The following is a 24,479-nucleotide window of genomic DNA, read 5'->3' as shown; positions in this document are numbered from 1 at the left end:
CATCTGTAAGTATACAATTGTTAATTAGTTTTAACTAATTAAATTACTTGATACCAAAATATTCTATCGTCTTTTATTTCCGGGGTTTGGTGACAGGGGCGCCTTTTAGACACCGAGCATTCGAATCTGTACTGTTAGCTTGAGAATTTTGACATATGTTCAGTTACTGTGCTATACTTAGTACCTGAAGTAACGCTGCGACCCTCTGAAGAAAATCTCAGGAACTTAGCAGAAAGATATTTCCTGTTATGGAAATTTCGGAACTGCATTGGAGTAATAGGCGGCCGACAAATTGAATTTAAATGTCTACCGAATTATTTCAACTGTATGAAGTACTTTTCTGTACTTCTAATGAGTGTTGCTGATGCTAATAAAAAGTTTTTGGTTACTAATGTAAATGTTAGAGGAAAACAGTGTGATGGCGGAGTTTTTGCCGCCAGCAAATTATTTCGAGGGCTGGAAAACAACGAATTCAACGTACCTTTGCTAAAAAGCTTACAAATAACAATATTTCAGCCCCACACGTTTTCATTCCAGGTGAAGCCTTTCCATTCAAATTGTATCTTCTGCGCCCATTTTCACTAAAAGATATGACGGCAAATCACGAAAACTTTAACAATAATCTATCAAAATCTAGAAAAACCATTCAATTTACTTTTGGGATCTTACGTATAGTATTATCAGAGACAAAGATTGCATCAACGATGCAGGCTACATATTACTTCTTCGTGAAGAGACTACGATTAAAGTGAGTAGTTCATCGAATCCTATTCCAAATCAGTATCGAAGGCGAACCGCAGAAGGAGTAGAAGTAAGGAATAAATTAATGACCTATTTTAATGCATATGCTTCATTATTTGGCAATTATTGCCCACCATATTCTAAGATTGCAATAATATTTTTACTAGTTATTAGTTGAAATATATTTTGTTCATATCTGGTATGCAATAATGGAAAACATTTTTCGTTGGGGGATGAAAGTGCTTTTATGAGAATTCTTAACGTAATGAGTAAATACTATCTTACCAGTTTATTGTATTTCCTATTTCCTCCCACAGTTTCTTTGTCGCAACAGCATTTTTGAAATTGAAATGTCTGTCGTTGCACAAACACGTCCTGAACTGAATATCCAAGATCAAAGTCTCACACTCGAGGTCTGTCAGTTTTCTCCTTTGTCATCTTACTGCACGAGAACTTCTAAACTGGAAAATACTATGAGAGGTAAGCGAAAATTAGCCCTCCGTTAGAAATGTGGGATCTAGTGCAATGCATTGGTCTCACTTTCGATTACAACACCTAGATGGAGCCACCGGTATTGCTGAGGTTCTGAATAGCTATCAATGGAGCTACCGAGGTGCTCTCAGAGTTTGCCTCATTCGCGGGCTAGAGCTTCACGGGTAAACATCTGTATCATCTCCGTTGGGATTTACTCTACCCCATCATTTCGTGCTTGTCGTTGGAGTGGGTTTAACCACACTCCACCTTTCTAAGCGTGTAGTTTTTCATCAGTCGTAAGTGAGTGGGTTTAACCACACTCCAACTTTCTAAGCGTGTAGTTTTTCATCAGTCGTAAGTGAGTGGGTTTAACCACACCCCACCTTTCTAAGCGTGTAGTTTTTCATCAGTAGTAAGTGAGGCTTGGTTTTTATATCTGTACTATTATATCGTAATACATTCAAACTCGCGTCCGGCCATCTCAAATTAGATTTTCCGCGATTTCCCTAAACCGCTTCAGGAAAACGCCGGGATGGTTCCTTTGAATGGGTACGGCTGAGTTTCTTCCCCATCCTTCACTACTCCGATGGGACCGATGACTTCGCTGTTTGGTCCCCTCCGCACAAATCAACCAATCAACCAACCGTAATATATTATTACAGTATTATAATAATCTCAGATATAAATAACATTTGTTGCTTATATCTGGGCTGCTGGTATTTGTATATTCTATTAAAATTATTGTGTTATGGTTATGTAACGTCCTCTTAGAAAAATTAATGAATTACTGTGCTGGTAAGCCCCTATGTTATTTGATTTTCAAACAGCTGAGCAGAACTGAACGGACTCAGACATTTAGCATTTCGCTCTTTACCTATTCTGATCAACACTAAAATGACACACAATATTTTTAGCGCAGCGCAATCTGACTTTCAATAGTCCCTACAAAAGAATGGCCCTGACTAACATTAAACTATACCTTTCACAAATCACTTACCTCACAAAAATCTTCGTTACTCAAGCTACTGAAATACAGCGAGCGCCACTACTGCCAGCTAAATAAAAGATTCAAACTACTGAAGGCACTAACTACTGATAGGCATAGTTAGCAAATGAAAGATTTTGATAGAGAAAAAACAATATAATTACCTTAATATTGTTCAAAAGTCATATTATATATATCAGTTCATGGCATTCAGTCTTACAAGTTTACTGTCTCTGTCCAGATCATCCGCTCTCAAAACTCCGCCATCTCACTTCCCACATCCACCACTGCTGGCGGCTCACCTCCAGCTGCCCAACACTACAATGGCAGACAACAATGCAAACTAGCCACAGACTGCACACAGCACAGCCAGTGATTTTCATACAGAGCGCTAGTGGCAATACCAATAAGAAAACCTAAACAGCCTACTTACATGGTGTATTATAATTAATGTATTGTATTGTATTATATTACAGATGTTGTAATACAAATATGAAACAGCGAGGCTGATGGAGCTAAAGCAAAGAGTGGAGGAAGAGGACGAGGCTGCCGAGGGTGGCCAAGAGGAAGAACTACTTCCTGACGATGATGGTTGGGGGCGAGGAGTCTGATGGGCAAATTCAGAGAGCGAATGCGACGCCGACTCAGGTGAGGTTGTCAGCAACGATGAAACCGACGGCCAAATCAGATGCAGAGACTTCCAACTCGAAAAGGTTGGGTCAGCAAGTGGATGAAGTAACAACCAGGCCTGCAGAAGGTCCAGACTGAATGGTGGATCATCATCAAAGAGGCTCCTGAATGCGAAGACTCCGGAGGATAGTCCCAGTCTTTTCATTACCCCGAGATTGTATACATCATTCTAAATGATTTCAACAAGAAGACTGAGAAACATGCTGAAAACTACAAGATCGAGACGAAAAGCATGTACCGAAAGACGAACAAGTCTGAAGTGAAGTCCCCGCCATTGAATCGAAGGAGTTTGTGAAGGATGAACTAAGGTACCAGCAAAGAACATGTACATTTTTTGTAAGTTTGGTTCTTATACAAGCAGTAATGTTTTCATTGTAATGTGTTATGAAGGTACAATAAAGCGTAAGAAAGAAAAAAAAATAACAATGAAACATAGTAGTACGATTAGAAGTCTTACACTAAAAACAAGTAACGCGGGAGAATTGTTGTTATTGGGATACACACCACCCCACCTTCTAAGGCAGGGGTCTAGGGTGAGTGGTGGGGACGAACCAGCAGAATGTTTTTCCCGGAGACTCGTCCTTATCCCAGCCGGCAGCTCCCATACTTCCGTTCAGTTCAGAAACATACACGTGAGGGGCGCCGCTCTGCCGCTCCACCGCTCGTAGCCGAGGCCACAGAACACGGATTGTTGGCACGACTGCGCTTGGGACTTACACGCAGCGCCGCAGAATATCCGAGGACGAGTGGAAGGGAACGCAGTGAAATGTTGGCTGAAAACACGTAACACATGAGGCGTGTTCTTAACCTCTTCAGTCCAGGTGAGAAAATAAGTGAAGAAATGTACTTTATTATTGTTACACATAGTTACACTATAAATTACACTGTTTGTAAGTAGGCTGTTTAGGTTTTTATCTTGGTAACGCCACGTAGCGCTCTGTATGAAAATCACTGGCTGTGCTGTGCGCAGTCTGAGTTTGGTCGGCATTGTTGCAATAGTCGCTATTGTAGCGTTGGGCAGTTGGATGTGAACAGCGCGTAGCGTTGCGCAGTTGGAGGTGAGCCTCCAGCAGTGGTGGATGTGGGGAGTGAGATGGCGGAGTTCTGATAGCGGATTGTCTGGACAGAGACAGTAAATTTGTAAGACTGGGTATCATGAACTGATGAACTGATATATATATATATATATATATATATATATATATATATATATATATATATATATATATTGACTTTTGAACACTATTAAGGTAAATACATTGTTTGTTCTGTATCAAAATCTTTCATTTGCGAACTATGCCTATCAGTAGTTAGTGCCTTCAGTAGTTTGATTCTTTTATTTAGCTGGCAGTAGTGGCGCTCGCTGTATTGCAGTAGTTCAAGTAACGAAGATTTTTGTGAGGTAAGTGATTTGTGAAAAGTTTAGGTTAATGTTAGTCAGGGACATTCTTTTGTAGGGATTATTGAAAGTCAGATTGTGATGAGCTGAAAATATTGTGTGTCAGTTTAAGCACAGTCATGTATAATTTTTCAAAGGGGACGTTTCATGTTTTAATTTTTACTTCTTATATTTTCTAAAATATTTAAGGTACACATATCGCACTCTTCCTACAAAATTGACACATCGTAAACTGCCAGGTTTTCCATAAATCAGGATTTAACGCCTTTGGCAATAACTAAACATTATTAAGGCAAGCCAATTTATCAGCACTAACGAGAATGGACGTAACATCGGCATCTAGTGATGTTCCAGCAAGTTTTAGCAGTAACATATTAGTTATGTAATTTTTAGTGTCTTTATCAGAGGTATAGTTATTGATTAGAGTTCGAACATTTCGCTTGAATAAAACATAGTCAAATGTCACTTTTGATGTTCTGTTTGTGCTTATTAGTAATGTTTTATTTGTAATTAAGTCGCAAATCGTGTAGGATAGATTTTGACTAGGCTTTTGGTTTCCGATACTACAAACACATTACGTTTATGGAAATGACATGTGTTCAACAAAGCCTTTCAGAGACTCAGAAGTATAACTGAAATGAAATGATCGTATGGCATTTATTGGACGGGATATCCCCTTTAGGGTTCGGCATCCGTATTCCAAGTCTTTTCAGTTGACGCCACTTCGGTGACTTGCGCGCAAATGATGATGAAAATGATCGACACACAACACTCAGTCCCCTGCCGGGAATCGAACCCGGACCCATCTGGGTGGCGGGCGGTAACGCTACCGCTGCACTATGGAGGCGGACAGAAGTAGAACTCAAATGACAGTAGTATTTAGCAGTATACATGTCTGTTATCAAACACTAAAATGGTGTAATGATAATAAACAGTTCAAATATTCAACTAATACTGAAAATGTCTTTGTAATATGAATTATAAAAATTCTTTGGAATTATATTTTTGTAGAGCTGTGGAATAGGCTTCTTCTTGCTCTGAGACAGAGAAACTGGTGAGAGTAAGATGTAAACAATCTGCTTTATAACCTACAAGCTACGGTATGAATGTCATTTCAGTCTCCACCACAACTGGTAGTAGCAATAATTGGTAATATTTCATTACGGAATTCCGTTACGGGTCATACATTTCTATGAAAATTTTGTCCACGAAGTATTTTACTACTTTCTTACATTTTGGATTTGATTCACGGGCTTCCTTACAGATTCGTAGTATGTCCATCCTCCACATTATCCCGCAATATGACAGGTGAACGCCCTGATGACATCACAATTCAGCATTAAAAAGGAACACAAAAAATTGAGTATATTCTCGAAAAATGACGAAGCTGAAAAGATCCTAATCCAGTTTCTCAAAACCGACATGACTGACACCGTTAAAAATAATTATTCTATAGAGAAGAAATTCAAAATGATCAAAATAAAAATACATAATCGCAATTAATACAGTTTACACTATAAACAGGGGATGTAGTGTTTATTTTGAGAAGCTGGTAATGGTTAAATTAGAAAATAACGAACTTTGTGTGACAAAAGCACAGAAATCAAACATTTCAGTTTGTTCATTAAAACTGACGTAACACAAAATTCCCTATAATGAATCTTCAGAACTGTAGTAATCCATATTATGGAAGTGTTGTACGCTTACTTTGGTTGATAAAAGTGACACAAACAGAAATGTGACGCTCCTCTTGTTGTGACCTCAATCCAAAAGAATGTCACAAGTCAAAGCTACAGAATTTTCATCTTCTTAACAAATATCCATTATCGAACGGAACGATTTCATTGCTCGACTAACAATGCAAAGCGTTTACTCCCATGAACACGTTCCTATTCCATACAATTCAAGCGACGTAACTGCTCTGTAACGGCCAAATTATGACATTATAGAAACACACTTTTGATGTTTGGTAAAGTACCATTTCTCGACTCTGTCATTGCAACAACTCCAAAACGAAGATTTTTGATTTGTGTCATTTTTGTAGAGTCACATTTGTGTACTTAAGGTCTCAACCACTACAGGAAAACATTTTTATGACGCATATTGAGATTTTTGTTAGTGGAATTTCCAAAAGCAGCTGTTTTTAAGTAAACACAGATGTTATACTTCTTGCATGCGGTTCAGCGCTCTTCACAGCAACACTTAGACACGTTTTTCGTCTCTATGTACTGGGGAAGGTGGTGATCTTGGTTATATCGATTTAGATTTCTTAGCTGGGGGACTACGTTTCTTCTCTTTGGTGTATCAGAATGAGAGCCAAGACTGTGACAGCTCTCCCATTCATCCTCAGATATTTATCTGGAAAGCTGTGCCGAACTTCTCACATGAGAAGTCTTTATCAGCTCATTAAGAAAACTCACTCTAAATTTTATTAGGATCCATCTGTTAGATTTTGGTACTTCTTTTCTCTTGTTTAAGATACTTCTTAAATAATCCAACAATTAACAATAGTTAAATCAGTAAAATGGTTCAACAGTGTAACTGGAAATTATTTGTTCTAGTATTTGAACTATTTTTTTTAGAGCACTTGACCATCACTTTCAAGTAATTAGTGACACAGAATGAGATTTTCACTCTGCAGCGGAGTGTGCGCTGATATGAAACTTCCTGGCAGATGTTAGAGCACTTGCCCGCGAAAGGCAAAGGTCCCGAGTTCGAGTCTCGGTCGGGCACACAGTTTTAATCTGCCAGGAAGTTTCAATTAGTGACACACTTGCAACGCAGGAGAATAGCCCAATAACAGACAGAAATCACTCTCCTCCAGAAAGTGAAGTATTTCTTCAGCGTTGATAAATCAAAAGAATGACACATATTAAGTATTGGCATTATAATAAGCTGTTTCCAAACAGTCAAGTTATATACAGTGTGTAATTTCTTAGACTTTCCCGGCGATTTGATGGCATCTCTTGGAAATCGGGTTTTCTGCCGGATATCAGCGTCTTCCAAACACGATATTTCGACGTCATTACTTGACGTCTTCTTCAGGTCACACCTGAAGAAGACGTCCAGTAATGACGTCGAAATATCGTGTTTGGAAGACGCTGATATCCGGCAGAAAACCCGATTTCCACGAGATATATACAGTGTGTTCAGAAATTCCTCTTACAGACTTCTAGGACTTTAAGAGAGGAATGAGTACATAATATTTAGAAAAGGAGCACTTGTCCGGAAATGTCATAAAGCGATGCCACAGAGCGTCGAAATTATAGACACTGGCGCCTATAAATGCGCACTGATCAGCAAGAACATCGTGACCACTCACCTGCTACCGATGTGAACCCATCCAGGTGAAAGCAGTTCACCTGAAGAGGAATGACTGCTAATCTGACACACACACGGTGCTATGTCAGTGAGCGTGCTGTCCATGTGCAGAAAGCGGAAGGCGCGCGATCTGTCTCAGTTTGACCGAGGGCAGATTGTGATGGCCCATAGGCTGGGCACAAGCATCTCGGAAACTGCACGACTTTTCGGGTGTTCGAGGAGTGCTATGGTGAGTATCTTCCACATGTGGTGAAACCAAGGTGAAACCATGTCCAGACGCCGTGGAGTTGGGCAGCCACACCTCATTATAAATGTTGTTCGTTGTAGGCTGGGCAGACGGTTAAAACAGGATAGGCGGCGAACTGTGGCGGAACTAACATCAGAATTTCATGCTAAGCAGAGTATAAGTGTGTCTGAACATACAGTGCACCGAACACTCATATCGATTGGCCTCCGCAGCCGACGACCCATGCACGTGTTAATGTTAACATCACGACATATGCAACTACGGCTCATTTGGGCTCTTGACAATCGGCACTGGACGTTGGCGCAGTGGCAGAGCGTTGCATGGTCTGCAGGTTCTTCATCGTGCAGATGGGAGGGTGCGAATCTGTCGTCTTCAAGGGGAAGAGCTCATTGACATCTGTACGATGGGACGGAGACAGTGGCGGTGGCTCCATTATGATCTGGGGAACATTCACGTGGGCATCCGAGACCAATGGAATTCGTGCAAGGCACTATGATGGTTTCATATCACGTACATCCCTTCATGACGATGTTATTTCCCATACTTTTCAACAATATAATGCGCCATGTCACAAGGCCAGGAGTGTGACGGAGTGTTTCGAGGCACACAATGGTGAGTTGCAATTGATGTAGTTCCCCCCCCCCCCCCCCACCCCACCCTCTCCCCGTACATTCCCCAGATTGAACCCGATCGCATCCATCTGGGATGAAACTTGTACTACTATCCGAACTGTATGATGTTTTTGTCAATGTTCGTGTAGCACAATAAATAATTAAGATAACTTAGTATCATTGGTAAATGCAGTTGTAAATGCAGAATACTGAATTCTAGTGACACGTAATGATGTTCTCTGATATGAAAGGTTGCAAATTAGAAAGTGCAACACCGTTAAAGTCCCTTTAATGAAGCTTTACTATTTTAAATAAAAAGAAATGTACTTTTCCTGGGCGCCTTGGCCCCACACACATTAGCTTTCTGAGGGACTATCGTTATTAGAATATTATGTTGCACGTACCTTTCGTCGTTTGCAGACGCGCAGTGTCGCTGTGCAACATGAAGCTGAAATGCTGTGCTGAAGTGCACCAAAATCTTGATGGTTACGTTGAAGGCGTTGATTGTTTTGCCAGTAATGTTAATTTCTTTTCAACTGCAAGTTTAAGCAGTCTAGCATGTTTGTGTTTAACGTATTAGACATGAAATGTAGCAAAGCTAAATGTCGCGCACATTAAAATCCGACCAGCTTCATTGTTCTGTTAGTGAGAAGAGACTCTGGGCTTTCTGTGAGGTTCGCATTGAAATCTGGTTATAGAAATGATTAAAATTCTTTTAAAGCTATTTTCTATTTACATTTTAATTACAATTATCTTTTTGCACTGTATCGTGTGAGACCTAATCCGTACTGACTGGTCCAGGCTACCAGAAAAATTTTTTCTGCAATTATATTAACTCACTCTCAAGTGAAACACTTAATCAGTTAGGTGTCAGCGAGTGAGTTTCAATTTTTAAGCCGTGTGGCGTAATAAAAAACTTAAAATTATTTTCTCGCCCGTAATGGCATCTTTGAAACAAAATCAGCTCAGTATATGAAAACTGCAAATTATCCAGTAATAATTATGGGATGCCATTCCCTACACTATTGAAAGGAAAACACAAGTTTACACATTTGTAGGATTAGTTATTATTATCATACGAATTTTTTTCTTACGGTATTAGTAACAAACACATACCATTCTAAACATGAATCGTCAATGGCGTCCTTCTACAATCAAGAACAAAAAGAAGAGTAGTTAGTTTATCTCTTTCTTCCTCGTTAGAGGACTGTCTATTCATTTTTATCTTTGTTAACAATTATCCTCGAAATACATAGTTTTCGTATTAATAGTAATTTTCATTCTTCTTTTTCTATATTATTTTACAATATTTCACTGCAATAATCACAACACATCGTCTTTATGGCTTTTACCGATATTTTCGTTATTCCGATTGTTTTTATATCGTCGCACTAGTTTCGTAAATTTTCACAACAACGTCATGGGGATGGCACAAAGTGGAGTCAGAGCTCATAGCCCTCTTACCCGGAATTTGCGGGAGTCAAGTGACTTGTGTGTGCAGTTATGGTGCCAACTTCCTCCAGAGACCTACTGAGACGTCTTTCCTTCCCTGTCACGACCGGTCTGCGCTATTGGCCGTGCAAAAGGTGGACCTACCGGCTTTGACGTTGATGGTCATAGTGTTCTGTATATGAAGCGTGATTCCGTGAAGATGTTACAAACTTTCTAGGATGATGGAGACGGATAAATGTATCAGTCTGATACCTCTGACAGTGGAATACCTACACCGCTCCCGTTGTTGCTAACAATGTAGGGTATGCAACTTTCAGAGGTGGTATTATGGACCAAAACAAGAAATAATGTCTAATAAACATGGGCGCTAGAAAGATGCATACCTTAAGAGCTATGAGCACATGTCCATCCTCAGTACTGTGAAACACCACAACTGAACAAGTGTCCATAGCTGAGTAAGTATTTCATAGTTTGAAGCTGAGAAATCTTTTTCTAAACGATACTGAACGATGTTCATTCTTCTTTGAAAATAAACTCCAAGAGCAGATGAATGTGCATATGAACACTAAAGCACAATAAATAACTGAATACACTGTTAAGCTTCTTTAATTCACGTCTATGGTCACAATCTTTTTATTTAACAGATTACCGGTGTCGGTCTTTAATGAACATCATCAGATCTGTTTCATAAAAACAAAGGCCACTATGGCTGCAGTACATTAGGACTTTGTTTTTATGAAACAGATCTGATGATGGTCATTAAAGACCGAAACCGGTAATCTGTTAAATAAAAAAGATTGTGACCATAGACGCAAATTAAAGAAACTCATTACATATACGGGTCACTGTGTTTTTCGCGACGGTGTCGCAGCGTGTGACACTTTTAAGCAATGGTAAGAAATTCAGTCGATTACGATGAAGGTACACCTGCTAACCGCATGAGCTGAGGGCTGCAGTCTACCACTTCGGGTCGATTCGTGCCTTTCCTTCAGAACCCCACTCACGTCTGAGATGGTCCTATTACTAGCGACGTTTCCTGTTTCCCTTCTCTCCCTTAGTCACCGAGGTTCATAAGAGCAACTGAACACCGGAAGTGCCAGGGCAACGCTTTGGCCTGTATACATGCTGTCTGAGCGACTGAAGTTTTTCATGTGATGAAAATACTTCAAAAATTCAAATGAAATGCTGTAATACAAGAAAGAAAGGAAGAATTATGTTTAAACATATACGTTTATAGAATGAGATTTTCACTCTGCAGCGGAGTGTGCGTTGATATGAAACTTCCTGGCAGATTAAAACTGTGTGTCCGACCGAGACTCGAACTCGGGACCTTTGCCTTTCGCGGGCAAGTGCTCTACCATCTTAGCTACCGAAGCACGACTCACGCCCGGTACTCACAGCTTTACTTCTGCCATATGTCGTCTCCTACCTTCCAAACATTACAGAAGCTCTCCTGCGAACCTTGCAGAACTAACACTTCTGAGCCGGCCGAAGTGGCCGTGCGGTTAAAGGCGCTGCAGTCTGGAACCGCAGGACCGCTACGGTCGCAGGTTCGAATCCTGCCTCGGGCATGGATGTTTGTGATGTCCTTAGTTAGGTTTAACTAGTTCTAAGTTCTAGGGGACTAATGACCTCAGCAGTTGAGTCCCATAGTGCTCAGAGCCATTAACACTTCTGAAAGAAAGGATATAGCGGAGACATGGCTTAGCCACAGCCTGGGGGATGCTTCCAGAATGAGATTTTCACTCTGCAGCGGAGTGTGCGCTGATATGAAACTTCCTGGCAGATTAAAACTGTGTGCCCGACCGAGACTCGAACTCGGGACCTTTGCCTTTCGCGGGCAAGTGCTGTACCATCTGAATTCTGCAAGGTTCGCAGGAGAGCTTCTGTAAAGTTTGGAAGGTAGGAGACGAGATACTGGCAGAAGTAAAGCTGTGAGTACCGGGCGTGAGTCGTGCTTCGGTAGCTCAGATGGTAGAGCACTTGCCCGCGAAAGGCAAAGGTCCCGAGTTCGAGTCTCGGTCGGGCACACAGTTTTAATCTGCCAGGAAGTTTCATATACGTTTATAATTTGCACAATCAGCATTTTTCCAGGGGTTCACTGAACAATTGAAGACAGGACAAGCCGCCTCTCCCAGGCGGCAGTTTTCTACGGGGGCGGATTTCAAAAGCTGGAGTACCATAAAATAATAGGTTTTATATACATAGGTGGAAATGAAGAAGAAGCCCGCGGGGCCGCTAGCAGAACTTACACTGCGGCAGCAGACGATATGAGCGCGCGGGCACGCCCGCCGCGGCAGCTATGCAGCAGAAAGTGTGGCCCGCCCTTGACCCAGAGAGACGGCCGGTTCCCGGCTCCCAGGTTCGCTCTCTCTGCGCCAGCCGAGACCGGCAGCCCAGGGAAGAGCGGAGCCCGGCGCACCCAGGAAGGCGAGCGCGCCTGCCCCGCCGCCACTGCTGTCAGCTAACGAGCCGGCGCCGCCGTGACACATGGGGCGACCGCGCAGGGCCGGCTTTCCCCCGCGTTGTGCTGGAGCGGCGCGGAAATGACATCGGAACGCCACTCAGCCACTCAGGAGGAACATACGTGTCACACTGCAGCACTGATTCAGCGTCTGTAACTTACCCTACAGCCTCTTAGGCGCTAAAAAGTCGTCGTACGTGGATAAATTGATGTAGTAATTAGGTAGACAGGGGTATATTAATATGAGTCATTTGCTGTCACGAGACATCTACATCTGCATCTACATCCACAGTCCGCAAGCCACCTGACGCTGTGTGGCGGAGGGTACATTGAGTACCTCTATCGGTTCTCCCTTCTATTATAGTCTCGTATTGTTCGTGGAAAGAAAGATTGTCGGCATGCCTCTGTTTGCGCTCTAATCTCTCTCATTTTATACTCATGGTCTCTTCGCGAGGTATACGTACTAGGGAGCTTGACTCCTCGGTGAATGTATGTTCTCGAAACTTCAACAAAAGCCCGTACCGAGTTACTGAGCGTCTCTCTTGCAGAGTATTCCACTCGAGTTTATCTATCATCTCCGTAAGGCTTTCGCGATTACTAAATGATCCTGTAACGAAGCGTGCTGTTCTCCGTCGGATCTTCTCTATCTCTTCTACCAACCCTATCTGGCACGTATCCCACACCAGTGAGCAGTGTTCAAGCAGTGGACGAACTTCCACTTCCTTTGTTTTCGGACTGCATTTCCTTAGGATTCTTCCAATGAATCTCAGTCTCGCATCTGCTTTACCGACGATTAATTTTATATGGCCATTCCATTTTAAATCACTCCTAATGCCTACTCCTACATAATTTATGGAATTAACTGCTTCCAATTGCTGACCCGCTGTATTGTAGCTAAATGATGAACGATCTTTCTTTCTACTTATTCGCAGCACATTACATTTGTCTACACTGAGATTCAATTGCCATTTCCTGCACCAAGCGTCAATTCGTTGCAGATCCTCCTGCATTTCAGTACAATTTTCCTTTGTTACAATCTCTCGATATACTACAGCATCATCCGCAAAAAGCCTCAGTGAACTTCCGATGTTAACCACAAGATCATTTATATACACTCCTGGAAATTGAAATAAGAACACCGTGAATTCGTTGTCCCAGGAAGGGGAAACTTTATTGACACATTCCTGGGGTCAGATACATCACATGATCACACTGACAGAACCACAGGCACATAGACACAGGCAACAGAGCATGCACAATGTCGGCACTAGTACAGTGTATATCCACCTTTCGCAGCAATGCAGGCTGCTATTCTCCCATGGAGACGATCGTAGAGATGCTGGATGTAGTCCTGTGGAACGGCTTGCCATGCCATTTCCACCTGGCGCCTCAGTTGGACCAGCGTTCGTGCTGGACGTGCAGACCGCGTGAGACGACGCTTCATCCAGTCCCAAACATGCTCAATGGGGGACAGATCCGGAGATCTTGCTGGCCAGGGTAGTTGACTTACACCTTCTAGAGCACGTTGGGTGGCACGGGATACATGCGGACGTGCATTGTCCTGTTGGAACAGCAAGTTCCCTTGCCGGTCTAGGAATGGTAGAACGATGGGTTCGATGACGGTTTGGATGTACCGTGCACTATTCAGTGTCCCCTCGACGATCACCAGTGGTGTACGGCCAGTGTAGGAGATCGCTCCCCACACCATGATGCCGGGTGTTGGCCCTGTGTGCCTCGGTCGTATGCAGTCCTGATTGTGGCGCTCACCTGCACGGCGCCAAACACGCATACGACCATCATTCGCACCAAGGCAGAAGCGACTCTCATCGCTGAAGACGACACGTCTCCATTCGTCCCTCCATTCACGCCTGTCGCGACACCACTGGAGGCGGGCTTCACGATGTTGGGGCGTGAGCGGAAGACGGCCTAACGGTGTGCGGGACCGTAGCCCAGCTTCATGGAGACGGTTGCGAATGGTCCTCGCCGATACCCCAGGAGCAACAGTGTCCCTAATTTGCTGGGAAGTGGCGGTGCGGTCCCCTACGGCACTGCGTAGGATCCTACGGTCTTGGCGTGCATCCGTGCGTCGCTGCGGTCCGGTCCCAGGTCGACGGGCACGTGCACCTTCCGCCGACCACTGGCGACAACATCGATGTACTGTGGAGACCTCACGCCCCACGTGTTGAGCAATTCGGCGGTACGTCCACCCGGCCTCCCGCATGCCCACTATACGCCCTCGCTCAAAGTCCGTCAACTGCACATACGGTTCACGTCCATGCTGTCGCGGCATGCTACCAGTATTAAAGACTGCGATGGAGCTCCGTATGCCACGGCAAACTGGCTGACACTGACGGCAGCGGTGCACAAATGCTGCGCAGCTAGCGCCATTCGACGGCCAACACCGCGGTTCCTGGTGTGTCCGCTGTGCCGTGCGTGTGATCATTGCTTGTACAGCCCTCTCGCAGTGTCCGGAGCAAGTATGGTGGGTCTGACACACCGGTGTCAATGTGTTCTTTTTTCCATTTCCAGGAGTGTACATTGTGAATAGCAAGGTCCTACGACACACCCCTGTGGCACACCTGAAATCACTCTTACTTCGGAAGACTTCTCTCCATTGAGAATAACATGCTGCGTTCTGTTATCTAGGAACCCTTCAATCCAATCACACAATTGGTCTGATGGTCCATATGTTCTTACTTCGTTCACTAAACGACTGTGGGGAACTGTATCAATCGCCTTGCGGAAGTCAAGAAACACGGTATCTACCTGGGAACCCGTGTCTATGGCCCTCTGAGTCTCGTGGACGGATGGCGCGAGCTAGGTTTCACACGATCGTCCTTTTCCAAACCCATGCTGATTCCTACAGAGTAGATTTATAGTCTCCAGAAAAGTCATTATAATCGAACATGTTCCAAAATTGTACAGCTGATCGACGTTAGAGATATAGGTCTACAGTTTTGCACATCTGTTCGACGTCCCTTCTTGAAAACGGGGATAACCTGTGCCCTTTTCCAATCATTTGGAATGCTACGCTCTTCTACAGACCTACGATATACTGCTGGAAGAAGGGGCAATTTAAATACCGCCCAAAGGCGACGCGCATACTGCGACAGTGGAGTACGCCGAACAGTTTGACAGTGCGGCGGCGTAGACGGAGCTCCGAAAAACTGAGCTTCTCTGTGCACGAGGAACGTAAGCTAAGTCAGTGAGAGGACGATGGTTCTATGGGCACTGCATGTAGTGGACTGATCTCTTGGACCTGGGATTACTGTACTCTCTGGATATCGGTCCGTGCGCGTACCAATATGTTCCAAAAATTCGCGAGCGAAAACCCAAATTTTCAGGGGGTCATGTCACAGAGATCAAATGTTTTGGATAGCCCTTGGCTCAGAGACTATTTGTATACCTATCGGAAGACGGGGAATATTGTAGCTATATAAAAATACAGGGTCAAAATTTAAACATTACGCAGCTCCTACAGCCCAGGAGAAACGAGCAAATCGGTTAGTCCTTTTGCATCAGGTGTAGTCCAGGGTGGAACTCAGATGGCTTTAAAAGCAACATTTTTCATTGGCAGTTCCTGAGAGACTTCCGGAAAGCGTTCGATACAGTTCCGCACTGTCGCCTGATAAGCAAAGTAAGAGCTTACGGAATATCAGACCAGCTGTGTGGCTGGAATGAAGAGTTTTTAGCAAACAGAACACAGCATGTTGACCTCAATGGAGAGACGTCTACAGACGTTAATGTAACCTCTGGCGTGCCACAGGTGAGTGTTATGGGACCATTGCTTTTCACAATATATATAAATGACCTAGTAGATAGTGTCGGAAGTTCCATGCAGCTTTTCGCGAATGGTGCTGTAGTATTCAGAGAAGTTGCAGCATTAGAAAATTGCAGCGAAATGCAGGAAGATCTGCAGCGGATAGGCACTTGGTGCAGGGAGTGGCAACTCACACTTAACATAGACAAATGTAATGTATTGCGAATACAGAGAAAGAAGGATCCTTTATTGTATGATTATATGGTAGCGGAACAAACACTGGTAGCAGTTACTACTGTAAAATAACTGGTAGTATGCGTGCGGAACGATTTGAAGTGGAATGATCATATAAAATTAATTGTTGGTAAGGCAGGTGACTGGTTGAGATTCATTGGGAGAGTCCTTAGAAAATGTAGTCCATCACAAAGGAGGTGGCTTACAAAATACTCGTTCGAATTATACTTGGGTATTGCTCATCAGTGTGGGATCCGTACCAGGTCGGGTTGACAGAGGAGATAGAGAAGATCCTAAGAAGAGCGGCGCGTTTCGTCACCGGGTTATTTGGTAAGCGTGATAGCGTTACGGAGATGTTAAGCAAACTCAAGTGGCAGACTCTGCAAGAGAGGCGCTCTGCATCGCGGTGTAGCTTGCTCGCCAGGTTTCGAGAGGGTGCGTTTCTGGATGAGGTATCGAATATATTGCTTCCCCCTATTTATACCTACCGAGGAGATCACGAATGTAAAATTAGAGAGATTCGAGCGCGCACGGAGGCTTTCCGGCAGTCGTTCTTCCCGCAAACCATACGCAACTGGAACAGGAAAGGGAGGTAATGACAGTGGCGCCTAAAGTGCCCTCCACCACACACCGTTGGGTGGCTTGCGGAGTATAAATGTAGATGTTGATCTTTGGGTACGCAAGGTACTAATTGTCGGGACAGCCACTTCTATGATTTCTATTCGTGGGAAATTATCCAAATTTTTACCATACCTTCTTAAGATGATGTATTGGGGGACACTGAAACTTTTCGATACTCATCCGCAACGGTGGTCCAGTGGTTCAAAGTTACCGTATGTTGTCACGTAAAATACGCAAGTAATTTCCGTTCTGAGGCTTAAATGTAATTTTGACTGACGTAACGAACATATGGCAAGGTTTTTAGGGTAATCGCAAGGGTTCTCAATGAACAACCTGTTTTTAGTCAGCTTTTTTTTTACCAACAAAACTTTAAGATGCATTGTCCCTGTATAATGGACACTTCACGTCTGTAAAACATGCCCGAAGTGGTACTGTGACAGAAATGGGCTAAAAAGGTTTTTAAATTCCTGAAAATAACTTAATATGACTACCAAAAATTACATGAAATTGGAAAGACTGCCAATTCAATAAACTATTTCTAATAACATTTCTGCTCTTTATAGATGCAAATCATAAGCCAGCTGTTTTCAATGAATTACGATCAATGAGCCAAGTATTCAGAAGAAAATGTAAAGCAAACGATTTTGTGTGAACCTTACATTGTGTGTACTTAATTAGGGTTTATATGAGTCAAAACTTTACAGACTCATAGAAATTCCTCCTGCAGGCCCGGGGGTTAGAATAGGCCCCGAGGTATTCCTGCCTGTCCCAGGAGACGACTAAAAGAATTGTCTTCAAAATTTTCCCGAAGAGCGAGCCAACTGGGAAAGGCACCTTACATGGTGCATCGTGTCCGACGTGCATTGAGATATTTAGCCCACTTTCTCGTCGTGGCACTGCAATCCCCCTCATCCTCCATCTCTTGGGCGAGGACATCTTCCTTTGTGCGTTTTCCTCCACCCGCTATGCAGTGTCGTTTCCTATGCCGACGATGACTATGGAATTCTTTGCAGTCCGCAGCTCGTGGTCGTGCGGTAGCGTTCTCGCTTCCTGCTCCCGGGTTCCCGGGTTCGATTCCCGGCGGGATTAGGGATTTTCTCTGCCTCGTGATGACTGGGTGTTGTGTGCTGTCCTTAGGTTAGTTAGGTTTAAGTAGTTCTAAGTTCTAGGTATTAAGTCCCATAGTGCTCAGAGCCATTTGAACCATTTTTGAATTCTTTGCAGCTCACATGAGCACGTTAGTCAGTCCATTGTTGTGGGGCCACCGTGTACCCTGTTGGTTGTAAACTCCTGACTACACAGGGATCACTCTGCTGACGCCTGCGCTGTTAACTCCCCACGTATGCCAAGGAGTAGATGCCCATCACCCTGAGCCAGGTGGCCATTGCTGCGCCTGGGTGGACCAGTGGGGAGGTCCCCTGTTTGGAGTGGGTGGCATCAGGGCGGAGGGGTGGAGGGCTTGTCCAAAATGCGGTCAGGGTCAGTCTTGGTAAAAACGACATCCTCTGCCTCATAAGAGCTAAAATGTGGTCCAGGGTATTATATTCCACAGGGATCTTCTTTTGCGGTCTGACGATGAGTTGCATGCCAACTTAGAGCGACGAGGAGTTCATTTTTTCTGGCGCGTCCATCAGGGTCCGAGGGATAATCACGTTGCCACCAGTGCCTTCATGTTGGCCTTCGATGGTGACACATTTCCCGAGAAGGTCAAGGTGATGGTCTACCTCTGTGACGTAAGGCCATATATCCCTCCCCTAATGCAGTGCTTTAAGTGCTCGAAGTTCAGCCATATGTCTATCCACTGTACTTCCAGCATCACATGTCGATATTGCGGATGTCTATCCCATCCCAATACTCAATATGCCCCACTTCCCATCTGTGTCAATTGCGGAGAGCATCACTGGCCGGGGTGGCCGAGCGGTCCTAGGTGCTACAGTCTGGAACCGCGCGACCGCTACGGTCGCAGGTTCGAATCCTGCTGTGGGCATGGATGTGTGTGATGTCCTTAGGTTAGTTAGGTTTAAGTAGTTCTAAGTTCTAGGGAACTGATGACCTTAGAAGTTAAGTCCCATAGTGCTCAGAGCCATTTGAACTTTTTTTTTTTTTTTTTTTTTTTTTGCGGAGAGCATCATTCCCCTTGCTCAACAGACTGCTGTATTTTACAGCGAGGAAGGAAAATCATGGAATACAAGACCATGGAATGACTGACCTACACTGAGGCTAAGAGGAAATTTGAGCACCTACATCCTGTGGATATGACCTCCTCTTATACCACCACTACGAGATCAGGTGTAGTCCCTTCAGTACCGCGAGTTCCAGTTGGTTCTCAGAGACAGAAGACTACGTCTGCCCCCTTGATGGTAAGGGGAACTTCCCTCCCTGTTGCTCTGGCACCACCTACCTCGGGAACACTGTCCCTCCAACTATCAGGGACACCAGTCCCGACTTCTCAGCTGGAAAAGCTTAAATCTTCTTCGGCTCCTCTCGCTACAAAGGTGTCCCTTGGGTCACTTCCTTCCCAGGTTTCTGCTAGTGGGAACGATGGTACCTGCCAGTGGCTGAAGTGCCCAAAAGCAGCTGGTTGTAGGGCTTCACGATCGTCTTCAGTCCCAAATACATAATCAGTGAAGCTCTCACAGCCAGAGAAACCCAAGGATCAGCGAGAGAAATCCAGAAAGAAGACCCCCCAAGACCATGCAAACTGTGGTGTCACCCACACCACCACTGCCTACAAGCACTGTGTCTGAGGATGAGGTGAAGATTCTGGCATCTGCTGAGGACCTAGATCTCGCCTGACCCTCAGACACAATGGATATAGTCGGTTCAGGAAATAAGTCAGTGGCATCTGGTGACAGGCATAGACTGCCTCATTGATTGTTTCATGCCTTTCCAGTCTCACGATCACGTCAGCCTACATTGGAATTGCTGTGGTTTTTTCCACCGCATGGCTGAGCTATGGCATCTGTTAAGCTTTACACCAGCTTTCTGTATTGCCTTCCAGGAAACCTGGTTCCTGGCAATGTGGACCCCTGCCCTTTGTGCCTACAGGCGTATTAAGAACTATAGCGAATATAGTCGACTGTCAGGTGGAGTTTGCGTCTATGTCCTGAACTTAGTATGTAGTGAATCTGTGCCCCTTCAAATTCCTCTTCAGGCTGTGGCTGTCAGGATACGGACGATGCAGGCAATAACTGTCTGCAATGTATATCTTCCTCCAGATGGTGCAGTACCCTTGAACATATTGGCTGCACTGATTGATCAACTCCCTAAACCTTTCCTAATTTTGGGAGATTTTAATGCCCATAATCCCATGTGGGGTAGCACCATGCTTACTGCCGTGGCAGAGATGTCGAAAATTTACTGTCCCAACTTGACCTCTGCCTCTTAAATACTGGGGCCGCCACACATTTCAGTGGGGCTCATAGTAGTTACTCTGGCATTGATGTATCAATTTGCAGCCCAGGACTTCTCCCATCTATCCACTGGAGAGCACATGACGACCTGTGTGGTAGTGACCACTTCCCCATCTTCCTGTCACTCCCCTTGCGTCATGCTCACGGACGCCTACCCAGATGGGCTTTAAACAAGGCAGACTGGGAAGCCTTCACCTCTTCTGTCACCGCTGAATCTCCCCCATATGGTGCCATCGATGATGTCGTTGAGCAGGTCACTACAACTATGGTTTCTGCAACGGAAAACGCGATCCCTCGTTCTCTACGGTGCCCCCGCAAAAGACAGTCCCTTGGTTGTCACTGGAAGTCGCTGAGGCAATTACAGACCGTCGGCGAGCTCTACAGCGACATAAGCGGCATCCTTCCCTAGAGCACCTAACAGCGTTTAAGCAGCTCCGTGCCCACGTTCGCCTGCTTATATAATGATGGAAACACTGTTGGGAGAGGTACATGTCGACCATTGGGTGCCATACGTCACCTTCCCAAGTCTGGACAAAGATCAGACGTCTTTTTGGGTACCAGACATCCACAGGTGTCCCTGGTATTAACATCAATGGCGTGCTCTCTACCGACGCAAACGCAATTGCCGAGCACTTTGCTGAGCACTATGCTCGAACCTCTGCGTCGGAGACCTACCCCGAGCCTTTGGCACCCTCAAATGGCGGATGGAAAAGAAAGTAATCTCGTTCACTACACGCCACGGCGAACTCTATAACGCCTCATTTACAGAGTGGGAGCTCTTCAGCTCCCTTGCACACTGCCCCAACGCAGCTCCTGGGCAGGATCGGTTCCACAGTCTGATGAGTAAACATCTCTCATCTGACTAGAAGCGATATCTTCCCGTCATCTTCAACCGGATCTGGTGCAATGGCGTCTTACCATCGCAGTGGCGGGAGAGCACATCATTCTAGTACTCAAATCCGGTAAACACCCGGTTGATGAGGGTAGCTATCAACCCATCAGCCTCAGCAACATTTTCTGTAAGCTGCTGGAATGTATGGTGTGTTGGCATTTGGGTTAGGTCCTGGAGTCACGTTTCCTACTGGCTCCATGTCAGGGCTTCTTCCGCCAGAGTCGCTCTACCACTGATAATCTTGTGTCCCTCAAGTCTTCCATCCAAACAGCCTTTTACAGACGCCAACACCTGGTTGCCATCTTTTTGACTTTTCTAAAGCATACGACATGACCTGGCGACGTCATATCCTTGCCACATTGTATGAGTGGGGTCTCCGGGGCCCACTCCCAATTTTTATCCAAAACTTCCTGTTTCTCCGTACTTTCCAAGTTGGTGCCTCCCATAGTTCCCCCCATATCCAGTACAATGGCATTCTGCAGGGCTCCGTATTGAATTTATCACTGTTTTTAGTGACCATTAACGACCTATCAGCAGCTGTGGGGCCATTGATTAGCCCTTTTCTGTATGCGGATGACTTTTGCATTTTGTATTGCTCCTCCAGTACTGGTGTTGGTGTGCGGCGCCTACAGGGAGCCATTCACAAGCCTAATTCATGGGCTCTATCCCACAGCTTCCAGTTTTCAGCCACGAAGTTGTGTGTCATGTACTTCTGTCGATGTCGTACCGTTCATCCAGAATCAGAACTTTATCTTAATGACGATCCACTCACTGTAGTGGTGACATGTCGATTCTTAGGACTGGTTTTGGACGCCCGATTGACTTGGCTCCCTCACCTTCGTCAGCTTAAGCGGAAGTGCTGGCAGCACCTCAATGCCCTCCACTGCCTGAGCAACACCGACTGGGGTGCAGATCAGTCTAAGCTGCTGCAGCTCTACAGATGCCTTGTTCAATCCTGCCTTGACTATGGGAGTATGGTTTACGGTTCGGCTGCGCCCTCGGCGTTGCGTTTACTCAACTAGGGCACCATTGTGGCGTTCGCCTAGCGACGGGAGCTTTTAGAACTAGTCCAGTGACCAGTGTCCTCGTGGAGGCCAAAGGCCCTCCATTGCGGATCCGACGTACAAAACTGCTCGCCCGTTATGTTGCATACATTCGTAGTTCTCCTGCGCAGCTGAATTACCGTCTCCTTGCCCACCCATGGCAGTTCATCTTCCGCAAAGGCGGCCCAGGTCAGGGCACACGATTGCACTTCGCTTGCGATCCCTCCTCTCTGAACTCCCTTTACCACCTCTACTTGACGTCCATTCATGTACACCTCCATGGTGTACACCTCGGCCAAAGCTTCCTCTGGACCTTTTGCATGGCCCCGCCACTCTCCGCTGTCACTCCTCTCGATTCTTGACGTGTTCCGGGGCTCTGAAGTTGTTTACACGGGCGGCTCGATGGCTGATGGTGATGTTGGCTTCTTCTGTTGAGCCGTGGAGGGACTGCTGCCAGGGCTATCTTTGGTTAGGCACTATCGATTCCCTCTGGCAGAAGTTTGGAGCCTGGGCCGGCTCAGGATATAACTGGCAGTCCGGAGTGGAAAGGGACAACAAGGATGGGCACGGCAAGCTGAGGTGCGCGTATTGGCGGGACGTTGGAGAGACGACAGCGAGCACGGTGTGCCTGAGTACGGGCGGCAGTTAGCGCTTTATCGTACTGGGGCCAGTAACAGCGGGCCGGGGCTGTGGCTTCTTGGCAACCTCGTGAAGCTATGCATGTGCTCGCTTCAGTGAAGGAACACGCTGTTACTATCAGACTAAGCAACGTCTGGTGTCTTCGCCACATCGACCCAGCAGCTGGCATCAAGTTAAGTAATTCAAGTCCTACCAACGATTAGTGAAATAAATGATGATTGCTCTTGTGGCAGCAAAGCGTTGCAAGGACTATGATGTGATATTTCATGCCTCTTATTAAGTGTGTGCTTCTCTCCTTAATAGTATTGTTCTTACTTCAGCTGACAAGTGTCTGAAACATTGATACTTGTGCGCAGCCTTACCGAATGATCTATATTCCGTGTCTAAAGATTGCCGTGTGGTACCTTACAGGCCCACATAAGGTGCTCCAGGTGATGCTTTTAATGAGCCAGTGGTTCTGCTTAAAGGAATGAAATCGGTTTTATCAATGTCAATTTTATCGAAGTAGTTTTCTGTATAAGTCTGAGTATTAAGGTGAAGGAAGGGTTGTTTGGTTCCCTGTTGTCGCTTCTGATTTATGTTTCAGAGATCGGAAGCAGTGGGCCACCGAAGTGCAGAGCCTCCCCTTTTAAATTACTAGCGGGCGTACGGGCGGTGGACTTCGCCTGAGCTCGTGTGTGCCGTTTGGTTCCGATTTCGGTGTTCTGAACTGGGTGGAAGTACAAACGGAGTCCACATCTTAATTCGTAGATTTTAACTCAGTCGCCTCCACCGTTCGTGGCCAAGTCGCGGCCTCACAGTCTTGGGCCTCAGTTATTGCACGAGCTGTAGTTTTCTAAAACTTGTGGTGGCTCTGCAAGGTTGCCTGGGTTAAATGTTTTAAATATTTGTCTTAAGAATTTTGAGGGATTTCTAGAAGAATGTGTCTTAATTGAAACCGTTTTCTAAAATTGCGGTGCAATTCAGCCTTAGTGGCGTATGTCAATTTTAATGGGGACATAACTGGGATATTATTGATCAAACTTTCTATAACCTTGTAAAGTTGTTTGGTAATATCTCGCCCGGGAGGGGCGGTTTTCAATCTATGTGGAAATAATAATTGATTTCCTGGTTATTTGAAGTAAACTTTATTTTAAATGATTTACTTGGCCCGAGAGGCGGTTTTTTAAACGTTTGCAAAGAGATCAGTTAGCCTGTGCTCTCGTATAATAAGCTGTTTGTAAAATTGGCCTGAGTGGCGGGTTTTTAAATGTTTTTAAAGAGATTAATTCATTTGTGGTTTTATATAGCAAGCAGTTTGTAAAGTTTGCCTGAATGGCGTTTCTTAAAGAAATTATTATCTGATTTATGATTGTAATTCTCTTATTGATTTATCTATGATGCAAATAAATATGTTGAAATTAAATGGTCACTGTATGGGTCAAGTCCTTCCACACCCTTTATATTAAAGATTAAGGAAATTGCAGTTGAAAATACAAATAACGTACCACCTA

The sequence above is a fragment of the Schistocerca nitens genome, chromosome 4 (genome assembly GCF_023898315.1).
Source record: "Schistocerca nitens isolate TAMUIC-IGC-003100 chromosome 4, iqSchNite1.1, whole genome shotgun sequence".
In the NCBI taxonomy this organism is placed as follows: domain Eukaryota; kingdom Metazoa; phylum Arthropoda; class Insecta; order Orthoptera; family Acrididae; genus Schistocerca; species Schistocerca nitens.
Note: the sequence above shows the minus strand (reverse complement) of the source record.